The following is a 14,151-nucleotide window of genomic DNA, read 5'->3' as shown; positions in this document are numbered from 1 at the left end:
ATTACATAACTATGATGTTACACATTACATAACTATGCTGTTACACATTACATAACTATGGTGTTACAGATTACAAAACTATGGTGTTACACATTACATAACTATGGTGTTAACAATAACATCTATGGTATTACAGATTACATAAATATGGTGTTACAGATTACTTTACTATGGTGTTACATATCTGAACCAGGAAACAGCGCGGTATTTTACATTTTCTACGTTTAATTTTCTTTTTTCAGATTACTTTCCACTAAAACTGCATTTTTCAATTAAATAAGGTGAAGTTCAATACATTATTGCACATACTTTCTACTTTCCATCCATGTTACATTCCTCTGGTGTATTATTTCTCCTTAATACATTCTGTAAGATTTGTTTTCATTGAGATATTTTGATGTGAGTAAATGTTTTGTTTATTGAAATTGGACTTGGTTGGTTATGTTTATTTGAGTAATGTTAGCAATTCTAAAAGAACTTAATGAGTATTGTTAATCATAGTGCCATACTTCATGACATTTGTGGTGGCTGCAGTGGGGTTGCGTGTATTTACTCATACTATGCAAGGTTGGCAGAATTCTCTAAAGAATCATTCAAGGAATAAATTTCAATTTTGAAAATAAATGAGGGTATGAACTGCAACGCTTCACGCCGGACTACTTTTCACGAAGCGCTTTATATGCCGGCGTGAAGAGTCGCAGTTCATGCCCTCATGTACACATATTTTTAAAAATAAAATCTATCTTTCATATTTACATTCAATTGTCATATCTGTCGGCATTCCCAGTCGTTAAAATAGACATACTATATTAACAAGATTCATACGCACATTGTTCACATCTGCATCAAATTCCTGAGGAAATGACTATCATTACAATTTTTAAAGATATCAAAGGCAAAATACTGGAAATGTAAATATAATCGTATCTCAGAAACTGATACCAGCGCATTGCTGCTGGTTCGTTAGTGTACAGTGAATTCCTTCTGGAGTTTGGTGTACCGCAGGGATCGGTCCTTGGCGCGAAGTTTTATAGGCTGTTAGCAAAACCTATCTGCAATATCTGCTGTATACACAACATATGGTTTCAGTGTTATGCAGATGACACACAACTAAATGTAGTAATAAAACCTACTGATAATGGGAACATTACATCTAGGCTAGAAAATCTGAAATTGGTTCTTGGATACACATCACGTGCTGAAATTGAGCCAGGAAAAAACGGAACTCATTATTTTCGCTTCAAAAGATTAACGACTTCCGTGAATTCAGTGTCAATTTGACAGTAAATTCACCAAAATCTTTTCTTGTATGAAAACATTAAAGGTATTCATTGACTTTACACTCAGTATAGATAACCAGATTCCAGTCGTAACTACTTGATAATTTCCGTAATAGCAAATAAATCTCGTACTTGTTTGTATGTCGGTGCCATCTGTGTCACGTGAATGCTCCCGCCCCCCTTTTTTTGCAATGTGTATACAAATGTAGCTATGACGTCACAGCCTTATGTTTCGACATGAAACACGGGTTGCGGGGGCTAAAACAAATATAAGATATTTTAAATAGCTAAGGATACTCTACCACTATCAATTTCCACTTGTATGTTTATGTATTGAGTGAGTAAAACTTTAATGATACTAAAACAGAATTAGTTTATATGAAAATTAATTTAAGAAATAACACATTACATGCATACAGGGATTCGGTTCTAGCCTTTGATCCTCATCCACATGCTCGCATCCGACGAATCTGTGCAATCTTTACGCTCAATCGACGTCCGTCTTTTTTTCGGTTACGGAAAAGGACGAGTGTAATTCGATCGAACAAGATTCGTACCATTACGAATCGTGAGACCATCAACTACAAAGTATAAAACGAATTGGGCCATTGATCTCGAAGAGCGCTTGTAAGACCCTGATCTGTTCTCTTGTGACCTCTCGGTTGGGTTATGGAAACGCATTACTGTACAGTATCAGCTCCAGCTCCTTATCAAAACTCCAAAGGATCCAAAGTACTGCTGCTGCACAAGGATAATTACACGTACAAAGAAGCATGACCATATAACTCCTGTACTCATCAACTAACAATGGCTTCTATTGAACAGCGAATCCAGTACAAGCAGTTGCTTCACATTATAAAGGCTTTACAAGGAACATCATTTCTGCCATGATTTACAAGAACTCATCGAAGTTTACACACCAACGAGATCCTTACGCTCGGAAAGTTCAATGTTTCTCTTCCAACCACGTGTAAGGACCAATGTTTAGAGAACAAGGGGAGGCGCTTGCAAATGACATAAGCATAACAGAATTAAAAGATGAGAAAATATGAAGGGTTTTTTCCCCCGACAATTCGACATAATTTTCTGACAAGTCCACATAATTACCTGATAAGTGATGTCAGAAATGTGCTTACATAGCTTTTCAATAATTTATAGTTGTATGAAGAATTTTCAGACATAATACCGGTATCTATAGACCCCCTTTATCTTTTCTATTAAATTTCATTTTAGCTTAGATTTCATGAGATTGATTTTGTAGTGCCTTTATATATGTATATGTTTGGTTGCTATGTAAGGTTTACTGGATAAGTTTCTGTGGTACCGACTACCGTAATCTGATATTATCTAATTGATCATTATAAATGTATCTTCTTTTCCTGTACACAATATTAGAAGCTTTTGTTCCTTTGCATGTATGAGATTTGCCATAGCTGCAAGTTTAGCCCTTGTATCAAATGCATTTCATTTGATATCCCGATGACTTGAAACAAATCTTAGATAAAACAAAATTAGAATGTTTCCACAACAAGCAAATGTAATATCATTGATATGATTAGATTTTGAATAGTTTTGGAATTACAGGGGTTTTGTAGTCCATATGGAGACATTTCCTTTTGTTTCTTCTGAACAGCGATATACTTGTATTTATCTTTCGTGCCAAGTAATGGCGTTAATGTTACATGAAATAACATGATGTCAACAAGAAAATGTATCAATACAATGTTTCTACACTTTTTAAATTAAAAACGACCCTTAAAGAAGGGTCTTAAATCAGTAGATTACGTAAATAAGTTGTATTTCTTTTCGAACATGTTAGTATCATAATTTTCCTGACGTCTTCGATATATGTGTATAACAATTGATTTATTATCTACACAACAAACGATGACGTCACAAACACATTAGTACACAATTACGGTCAGATTAATGAACGTAGCAAGTAATATCACAACATCTCCTTTCCTTTGAAATTGAATTAAATGATGGACAAATTGTCAATGAACTTAAAATTTGATTTACAAAAGTAATTTCAAGCATGAATAATTAAAATTCATGAGCAAATTATTGAACCTGAATCAAGCATGCGTACCTCTGCACTAATGAAATAAAGTTAATGTAATCATTAAGGCAGAAAAATTACATTGACTGACTAACACTTGATTAAGAGGATAGAGAAAAATAGGTATAGCAATGTAATTTACCACATTGAAAAGAGTTCAAAGAACATTTGACACACAGATATAATACCACCCAGTCATTTGACATCCACATCATTGTGCTCAAGTTTCTTGGAAAGTCTGTTTACATGCGTACTAGTTTTCCATATGGCTGAGTTTGTGGTAACGGTGCTTGGGCCACTTGATTTTTGCGGAGTACGGTTTTGAACATTATTGCCTCTCAATTTAGGTTTCTCATTAAGAGTCACTGAGGGTGCATCGCATAAGAAATTTGAGTTTGGGAACGGATCAGCATTTGCACCATAGGGTTCATTCGTTACGCGAAGGTCTGCGGTTTTGGCGGTATTGTATGTTGTCAATTTCGAAAGAGCGCTTTCTAATATTTCCCATGCAAGTTCGTAAAGCAATTTTTTCTCTTAACGTAGTTCCACACTCCTGTGACGTCATAAGATTTTCCAAAGTCAATAATTTAATGACTGGAACATAAATTTTGTTGGAGTCTTTTTCAATAGTTATTGTAAAAAATCTTGTTAGCCATAAAATATTTCAAAAGTCTTAGTTATATTTGAATAGTCAATAATGTGTTTCAAAATATTGAATCCAAGGACAATAACTCTGTTTTCATTAAATTATTTATCAAGTCCATTATGCAATAGATTTCCTATATTTTTCACAAACATTTTACCAAAGTGATAAGAAATTATTATCTGTGTCTTTTCATGTAATTACATAAAATTTTAATCCATCAGTGGTTTTGAATAGCTCAGCTGTATGGTGCCAGACTTAGGTTTTTTATGGGGGTATACATACTCTGGAAGCTATAGATTTGAAATTATTAAGGAAAGATATGGATTTTTTTTTCATAAATAACTATAACAGGTGTACATCTACTAATATAAACAGAAAAAATGATATGTAAACCATGCTATAAGGAAGTTGTGTCCATATTAGTTTGTTTTTTTAACATTTTGGAGAATAAGGCTAATTCAATAATTTTGCACTTATTATACTAAAACTTGATGAACATATTGAAAATGACATGTGTTTTAGTTATTGACATGTTTCCTGATAAATAAATGCAATTTAAATTATTAATTTTTTTTTATTTTAAAATAACAACAGATAACTGTTTCCAATGAATTTCATAAAAATCTACATAGGGGTACATGACTTCAGTGGTGACTGTAATGAAAATTAATATGGAAATCCTTAACTAATTTGCCTTTTTTCATTACTCTGAATGTTAATCTATTGATTCCAAACAAAAAAATGATACCTAAACCCAAAAAATTCAGGACTAAGGACCCACCTTAAGTTGTTTTTGGTTTCATTCGCACCAGTTGTCCTATAGCTAGGTCTGGAAGTTGTTTCCCACCTTTGTCATTGTAAACCATGGCTTTTTGTCTATTGGGTTTTACCTTTACTCCTACCTCCTAGCATGAGTTGAAATAAATCTTGTGACATTGGTAATGAATGTCGCGGTCTTTGTGACATAACACGTTGTGATGGACTGCCGGTCATGTTAGCAGTTGGGGTGTTCCTCCAATCAAGAATGAATTTCTACAAATCATCGCGGTTTTTGTAGCTTTGCGGACAATGTTCTTTGCAATTTTCACAGTTGCCTCGACCTTCCCATTGGACTGACTGTAATACGGGGACGAGTTATGATACTCAAATACCCAATTACATGCAACATTGTGAACATTGCGAAATTCGACTGCTTTGAACTGAGGTTCATTTTCGATAACGACAACATTTGGAGTTCCATGACGAGCAAAATGTTGTTTCACACAGCTATAACTGTGGCTGCTGAGGTATCTGAAAGTAGATCGAGTTCGCTGCATATGATGGTACAGGGGTTTCAAAAGTCCCGTTTGAAGTCAGCATTTCGCAAATTCTGTGATCGTTATAACTATCTAGTTGGCCAATACAACCTTTCATTGGGTCAAATGCTGTCTGACGTGCTTCATACCGATTGTTAGACAGTTCCTGACACACTGAATTTGACTAAGGATAATTCAGTTTACCTGATCAAGATATAGCGCTCACGGCGAGTGTGACCGGTCGACAGGGGATGCTTACTCCTCCTAGGCACCTAATCCTACCTCTTGTGTATCCAGGGGTCCATGTTTGCCCAACTTTCTATTTTGTATTGCTTATAGGAATTATGAGATTGATTACTGTTCATTATATTCACCTTTTATATGCTTCATTTGTTAATATACTCCTTTGTTTCCTCATTTATGAGAGTTCAATACAATGAATCCATTGCTTTGGGTAGACAAACTTCAATTCAAAGATGGCTTAAATGAATGAGTCGTAACATTTACTGTCACTTCGGTCTTGGGTATGACAACATGACTGGTGTGGTAGATGTGCATCTTGATCTGTAAGTGTATCTGACATTCCAGTATGGCGAACATTGTTTAGAACGTGACAATGGGTATCTGGCCATCCTGAGAGTATAACGGTCTTTAGTGATTGGAGACTTTCATCTTTGTCAGTGAGGTCTTTAACCTGGTTCAGTGATGTTTCGGTGACCTTAAATTCTGATAGATTGGTGTAAGCATTTCCTTTGTAAGCTTGGAAGTATGGTTCTCTTCATGACACGTAGTGGAACGAGACACAAGTGCCTGCTATGTAGAGATATTTCTTTCTGGTGTAGATGACATCTACATTGTATTTCTGATGGCAAAGTAGCATCCGCTGGAGGCGTTTTGGTGCTGTTAGGAGTGTTTTTTTTAAAAATAATTTCTAATGGTTTTAATCCGATTGTACTGTGATAAGATTCTTGCCATAAATGCAATATTCCAATCACTCGCAAGCAAAGACAATCGCAAGGCACTCCTTTTTTCTTTGGGCCGATCCGACTGCTCCATTTTGCTTAAGGCTCGAGAAGCGTATGTTAGATGTTAACCCGTCTGCAATAGTGGGGCTCCTAAATCAACATCACTGGCATCACACTGAATGGTAACCTCTTCCTGAACATCAAGGTGTCTCAGGACTAGTTGATTACAGCGTATGCTAGATGTTAACCCGTCTACAATAATGTGGCTCCTAAATCAACATCACTGGCATCACACTGAATGGTAACCTCTTCCTGAACATCAAAGTATCTCAGGACTAGTGGATTACTGACGATTTGTTTACATTATCAAATGCCTCTTCTTGCTGAGACTGCCAAGAACATATGGTACACTTATCAGTAAGACGTCGCAAAGGATCACACGTCTCGGAAAGATGAGGTAAGAATAGTGATAGTTACATGGCAAGTCCGATTCAACGCTGGACTGCTTCTACATTCCCGGGTCGCTTCATGTTGTTGATCACACTAACTTTATCTGGGTCAGGACAAATACCTTCTGCGGTAAGTATGCTAACCATATGCTTCACATCTATCTGACAGCTTATCCTTGTTCAGGTTCAATCCTACAAGACGAACTCTCTGTAGCACTTCCAACAGGTAGGTTCGAGTCATGGTCCTGAATAGTTGTGTCCATGGTTTGACCTCATCCAAAACAATAATGTCATTCATAACACATTCTACTCCTGACAGTCCTTCAAGGACTTCATGCTGTCTGTGCTGGAACTCTTCAGACGTCGAAGATAATTCAAAAGGCATCTGCAACCACCGATAACGACTAAATGGAGTCCAGAGTGTAGTAAGAAATCTACTGGCTTCATCTAACCTGATGTTCCAAAATTCCTCCTTTGCGTCCAATACTGAGAAAACTTTGGCATTTACGAGATTTGGCAAGATGTCTTCAAGTGTAGGCATAAGTAGTGCGAGTGTTTAATTGCTGTGTTTAAGCCCTTTGGATCAATGCATACGCATAGCTTGCCAGGGTTTTCACTGTCAGCATACTGCTTAACCAGTCTATAGGAGTGGTGACTCTCTAAATTATGCCTCTGTTCTCAAGTTTCTTTATTTTAACATGCATCCTCTGTTTCATAGCTAGACAAACTCTACGAGACTGGTGATGAAACGGTCAATTTCTATCTTGTATTCACCAGGATCCCAAGCCTCCAAATACATCCTTGTAAGAGTCCAGTATCTGACCTCGGTTAATTGGTTCTGTTCTTGCCTTGGATGAAACATCAACACTATTAACAATTTTGATCATTGACAGTCCTGGGGCCCGTTTTACAAAACAACTTAGGACAAAGTTGAAAGTCTTAAATTGAATTACACTGTTATTAGTTTGAATGAAGGAATTAAAACGTTTCTGAAACTTAATTTTCAACATTATTTCTTCACTAATTCACATTGGAGTGAATTATCTTACAATAAGCGGGAGAATTCCAATATGTAAAGTTGGTCGTAAGTCGTAAGTTCTTTTGTAAAATGCACCCCTGATCTCGCGCATGCTTCAGCTGAGAGGAGTGCAGTTTGATTTGTATCAACTATACAAAAGTTCAAACATTCTCTATTGTTCTTTACAGTATGTGTAATATCACAAGTGTCTAGCAGTTCAAGTTTAGAGTGTCCATAATAGAGTCACAAGGCTTTGGTTGCAGGTCTCATGCCTATATTGTTATCTTGGGTATGTACGCAGTACTGGCGAAGTCCAAGAATATTGCAAGTAGATCCAGGATCACGTTGACAGATCACGTTTCATCCAGATGTATGATTAACTTACATGTGTACTTTTGTAAACCACTGTTTTTCATGCATTGCTTTTACGGTAAAACTAGAGTCTGTAGATTCACAGTCACTAGAATCATCTGTTTCATCTACTCTATCTACTCTATTCACGCTTTGACACACAATTAAGAAATACTTTTCTCTCTGCTCAAGCTGCATATCTGGCCATTAGCCGGGCAAACACGTGTAGATGAATTATCACGTCAAGAATAAACGGAAATATATGAAAAAGATACACGATATTTTTACTTAGATATTTACCCTTTTTGAATGCCCATCCATATTCTTTTTAAATAATAAAACTTGGGAGAAATTATTTTCTTTAACGTTCCCACACCATAACTTTAGTTTGTATCATTGTATACCTTAGTCTTTTACACCACTGTTATTATATTTTTTCATAAAATAAGAAAGTTTTCTAAGGGCTAGAGGTATGACAACAATTGCAGTTGGTGTAAAAATGGGACAGGAAAGGACAAATTAGGATCAGGGTCTCATGTAGCCTCCATTTTTACTTAAATTTCACTTAAAGAAAGTACACGACAGCAAATAAAGATGTTCTTAAAATTACCATGAGATATTGTTTTCAAACAGAGATATAACTGATATAAAAATCATAAAATGATATGACGATCAAAATGAAATAATAGTTTACATTTATTTTCCCTTGATATTGAGTTTACGCGACATATTTGTACACACACCATTTACATACATAAAATAGAATAGTCGAGCGCTTTATAGCGTTCCGGTAAAATCACACTCTGACGGTCCAGTAAAATCATACTATGTCAACTTTTCAAACGATAGTAGTAGCGTGACAGTGTGTTGTAAAGAATTGTCTGGAGTTTGTCCAGTTTAATCTCTGGTTAATTCTGAAAAATAAGCAAACTTGCATCTTAAAAACAAAGTCAATCAATTTTTAAAATACCTTCGTTGTATCACATCGCTCCTTCTTTAAATGTTGAAAAACATCAAATACAAATCTGTTCAGTTTCAGTTCTATTATTTCAAGTTAAAGAAAAGGGGGACAACACTTTCTCAAAATCATATGCTTACGAAATATAGCTATGCTTGACAACATTGTTGCATTGATTTATTACACTCTGGGGAAATTGCAGAGCTGTTATGAAATTATCCAAACCACTACAGCTATCATTTTCTATATTTTACAGTTTGCTTTTGAATTTGTTTTATCTCTATATTATCATCCTGAACATATTCTGTTCAAAATGGCTCTATATTAGAAAAAAAACTTGACATTGAGCTAAGACGTTCACATTAGTTCTGTGTATATGCAACATGACAAGAATCATGAAGAGATCCTGTAAGTGACATATCTGTGTTGCAATATATTGTGTATCAAGTTGTAAACATGTATTTCACTATCTAAAATTATCAACATAATTCAATTGTTTACATGCTTAGTCTTCCAGAAGTTGAATTTTTATCTTTCGTAAGACAAATATCTGTATGATATAATAGAAGTATGTTGCATTTTTAGTTATGTCAAGTGCACTTCTGTAAATGTTTTGAAATTTTTGAAAAATAAACTTTTATGCTAAACAGCGTATCTCTTATCAATACTTTCAGTGCTTTGATTATGTAAATCAAGACTTTCAAATATTTTTTTTTTAATGGTCCATCAAAGTTTTACAGAACATTACCATTGATTTTAATATCCAGAATTGTTACATTTTTAGTAACTGCAAGTAAAGTCTCGTACATCTTTCGAAGGAAACAGTATCTCTCAATATTGGCGACATCCTACCTGCTGTCTTTCAGATACGTTATTGAAGTGAAACAATATCAATTTATGTAAGTGTTACTAATTGAATTGAACGGAGATAATTGTCATCAGAGAATTGCTGCCATATCCAAATCAATTTGTAATTATCTTATTTAATCTATAGGCCTGCAATTAGATTAGATATGAACGACACTCGAAGTCAAATCAATTTGTGAGTTTAGATTGCTTATTCTTCGGGACATAAAGGAATTATTGGTGTTGGTTACCATTACACATAGCGACAATATCCAAGAGTGTCATGTATCATGCTGAAAGTATCGTTGAATTGTTTCAGATATGACGTCGTGATGTCCACGGGCGAAGCATGAGGAACCTTACAGAAATATCAGTGCAAAAACAATGTATGCAGTATAGATACGAGCATATTTACATTTCCAAGGTTTCTGTCTTTGATTCTTTACAAATTGTAATGAGAGCCATTTCTTCATGAATGCACTGCATTTGTAAACAATGCATGTATGAATCATGATAGATACAGTACGTCTATTTTATCGGCTGGATATTTCGACAGAAATGAAAGTAGAATGTGAATACAAAAAAGAAATTAATCTTGTAATTATTATAATTAAATTAATGAAATATCGTTTAAACTAAAATAAATTTCGTTTTTAAAAATACATGAGGGTATGAACTGCGTCACTTCACGCCAGAATACTTCCTGAAGCACAATATATTGAAAAATATGTCCCTGTGAAGTGACGGGTTGTTTTTTGTTTTTTTTATCAAGATATAACAGCTGAAATATGGTCTAGCCATATAATGAAGGAGTTGTTTAATTTATATTGGTGAATATTGACACTTGTTGTGTGTAGGAATGCGCTCGCAAAACTAGCGCCTGTACACCATACTCATGCTTTAAGAAATAAATTCAGCATACTTCATGAAGCGCATTAACGCTTCATGAAAAACTCTATTTTCATTTCTTTCGGAATTCCCATGTGTTAAAATTGACGCACTATATTTATGAAGATTCATACGCACATTGTTCACAACAGCATCGCATTCATGAGAAAATGGCTATTATTACAATTGGTAAAGATATCAAAGGCAAAAACATTGGAAATGTAAAAATTATTCACCAATATGAGTTCAATAACCCATTGATATTTAGAATCAAATCAACAGTTAACGATCCTTAAAGCATTGCAAATTAAAACTTTCAATAATTTGCACTTTTTTGTATGTTACAAAAGATACTGCGCTCGACTAAAAGACGTACAAAAGGTGTATCAAAAGTGGAATGTTTAAATTTGTAACATTGTAAAATAGTGTTTACACTAAAGACGAAATAAGTTTTAGAATAACGATATCAAATTATCTTTTTTTTTAAAAAGAATTGCATCAATTTATTTCCCGTTTTAGAATTGGTTTCTTACTATATCTTGCATCTTTGGTACCAAAAGTATTATCTTTTAGTCCCATTATTTTCTGGTTTGTAATTATATTGCACACTTTTATGACGTAACAGTCGTTGAATTTTAAACCGTTAAAATTTTGAACAATCTCCATCATATATACTTTTAAACGTTCAAAGGGTATAGAAGGTTTTTAACAACTGATCTTATTGGAATTTCTCTGCTCTCCAACATCAGATTATCAGAAAAGGATATCTGCATATTGTGTTTATGTCTTTCAAATAATTCCATGCGCGAGAGTATGTTTTGCGTATGATCAATTTTTAAATCAAGACAGGCTACAGACAAATAAGTTGATGTTACAGGAGTTTCAACATTTTGCAAATTCTATGGTAGTTATCATCGACCTTCAAGAGGCGGGCGATTAAATTTTTGGTTTTCGAAAGACGTAGAATGTAATCTAGTAACTCGTAAACTATCAATTTTCACATTAAAAGAGACGATTCAACTTATGGATTTCCTTCAAGTAATTATAGTTTGTAGTCTTTATTTTCTCTTTGTTATACGATTTATTTTACTCAATTTTTTTTTCAATATTCATACGTTACTTTTTACACAATAGTCCTTAAAAATTTAAATAGTTATCTTTATAAACTTGTGCATAAATACATTATAAATGATTTAGAATATTTTTAGTTCTTTAGAGATGAAATCTATTTAACACTATATGACATTATCTGATGCAATGGAATATCATGTAAAATGTGAACAATATCTTAAGCCTACCCTAATAAACTATAGTGAAGGTCTGAATGCAGAAAACGTAATCTTCGATATAAAAACATGAAGGTTTCTAAAGGGTTCGATTTACATGGTTTTGACAGTTAATAGGGATGCTTACTCTTGCTAAACACCTGGCCCCACCTCTGGTATTTCCAATGGTTCGTGTTTGCCCTACTTCAAATTTTGTATTCTTTATGGTATTTATGAGATTGATCACTGTTCGTTGTCTTCAATTTTTCACTTTACATAGTTTTGATTGTTATCAAGAAGTTGCGTCTGAATTTGATGCTCGCGTCAATGAATGGTTTTGTAATGTACAAGCTATCACTGTGTCGAATGCTGTCTGACGTGTTTCATACCAACTGTAAGGCCGATCTTTACATACCGATTTTGACTACGGATTACTCCGTTTACCTGATCAAGATACAGGGCTCACGGCGGCTGTGACACGTCAACAGGAGATGTTATTCCCCTTAAGCACCTGATCCCACCTCTGGTATGCCGATGATCCGAATTGGGTCTTCTCTTAATTTTGTATTCTTTATACATGTATATAGGATCTATGAGATTTGATCACTGTTCGTTATCTTCACTTGTTCATTCTCTAAACTATGTTCTTGTCCCACAGAGTATCAGCCAATTTATTTGTAAAGTACTAGTATCTATAGCCTATCTGATTAGAACACTAAGTTCAATCTCCCTATATAACGAGAACTGTTTGGACCATGGGCTTATTCGTTCGGAACACTACTATTTCTGTAGAGATTGATAATGACATTAGTGCAAATTCCGTAATTTCTGTACTAAACTGTATAAAAATAAGGACCCAAGTCCTTTCCCTTCAATAATACTTTTCACGTCTTTCGATTTTCTCTGCGATTTGGTTGTAGAAGGTGCAGATGCTGTGGACGAGAGGCCAGGGCTACATGTACGTATTAACCATCTAAGGCACAACATCCAACACCTCCCAGATTTACCTTAGCCGCCTCATCTTGGATATCACTAAAGGTAAGGCTAGTTCAGTATTACCTGGATAGGGAAAATTTATAACCAAGCTTTAGTGTTGGTGGCTCATCCATGTCGAACCTAAGCACACCTGTATACGTACAGGAAATCCAAAACTCGAAACCAATACTGCGTTTACTTTATGATTAGGTTTTATCAGATTGAAATAATATCTTAACAGTCACACACCACCACCACTAACCGTAGAATAGGCAACTCGCCACACAAGACTATTAGTTCTGTTTGATTTGCACAGATATGATATCATTAACACAAGTTGGAACTGAAAAAAACCTATCAACTAAATGACGAAACTACTGAACACAACACTTATAATTGTATGTACTGTGACAAACATGAAAAGAAAAACAGCTATTGTTCACTCTGCAGCAATTCTACAAATTTGGCAAGTAATTCACAACTGCATAATCAAAGGTTGGGAGGCGGTTTCCATAGAACAGATATATTTTGATATGTTTCAAACCAATCAGATTACGTTACATTTATCAACCATCTCAATCTACCTGATCCAGACTCTATTCATGATATACTGAACAAAAAAAAAATTGATGATCTTCTGTAGGGGCTGTAACTCTGGGTCTGCCACTGCGGGGCCGATTATCAGTAGATCCAGTGGTTTGAAAACGTCCCCAGAGAAGGCTTATTGTCTTCTGGGTAGTTCCTACAATATGTGCTGCTGCAGTTTTGGACATGCCTGCTTGGAATGCTCACGCTTATCTTGGATAGTCGTGGCATTTGGAAAAATGAGAAAAATTCGGAAATAATCCGATTTTCCTTGAGAATTAACGATAGACGTCTTGTAAACCAAAAAATGTACAAAACCACGTGGTTCATATTTCTTGTGCTCGAACTTATATCAAATGTACTCACTTGCCGTTTGAAATATCCACGCTTGATAATCATGATTACTCTATTCCAATAGACTGTAGCTAAGGTCTGTTATAGGTTACAGGAATATGTTTTGGTTCCAGCTGATAAAGCTTGTAACAATATTGTCTTTGTAAGGCTCACTATTACAACTGTATTTTAAACGAACTTGACGGTAATGGTACATATACTCCAACTGAACTTT

The sequence above is a fragment of the Ostrea edulis genome, chromosome 4 (assembly GCF_947568905.1).
Source record: "Ostrea edulis chromosome 4, xbOstEdul1.1, whole genome shotgun sequence".
In the NCBI taxonomy this organism is placed as follows: domain Eukaryota; kingdom Metazoa; phylum Mollusca; class Bivalvia; order Ostreida; family Ostreidae; genus Ostrea; species Ostrea edulis.
The sequence above is the reverse complement of the archived record's forward strand: the minus strand, read 5'-3'. Positions refer to the sequence as shown.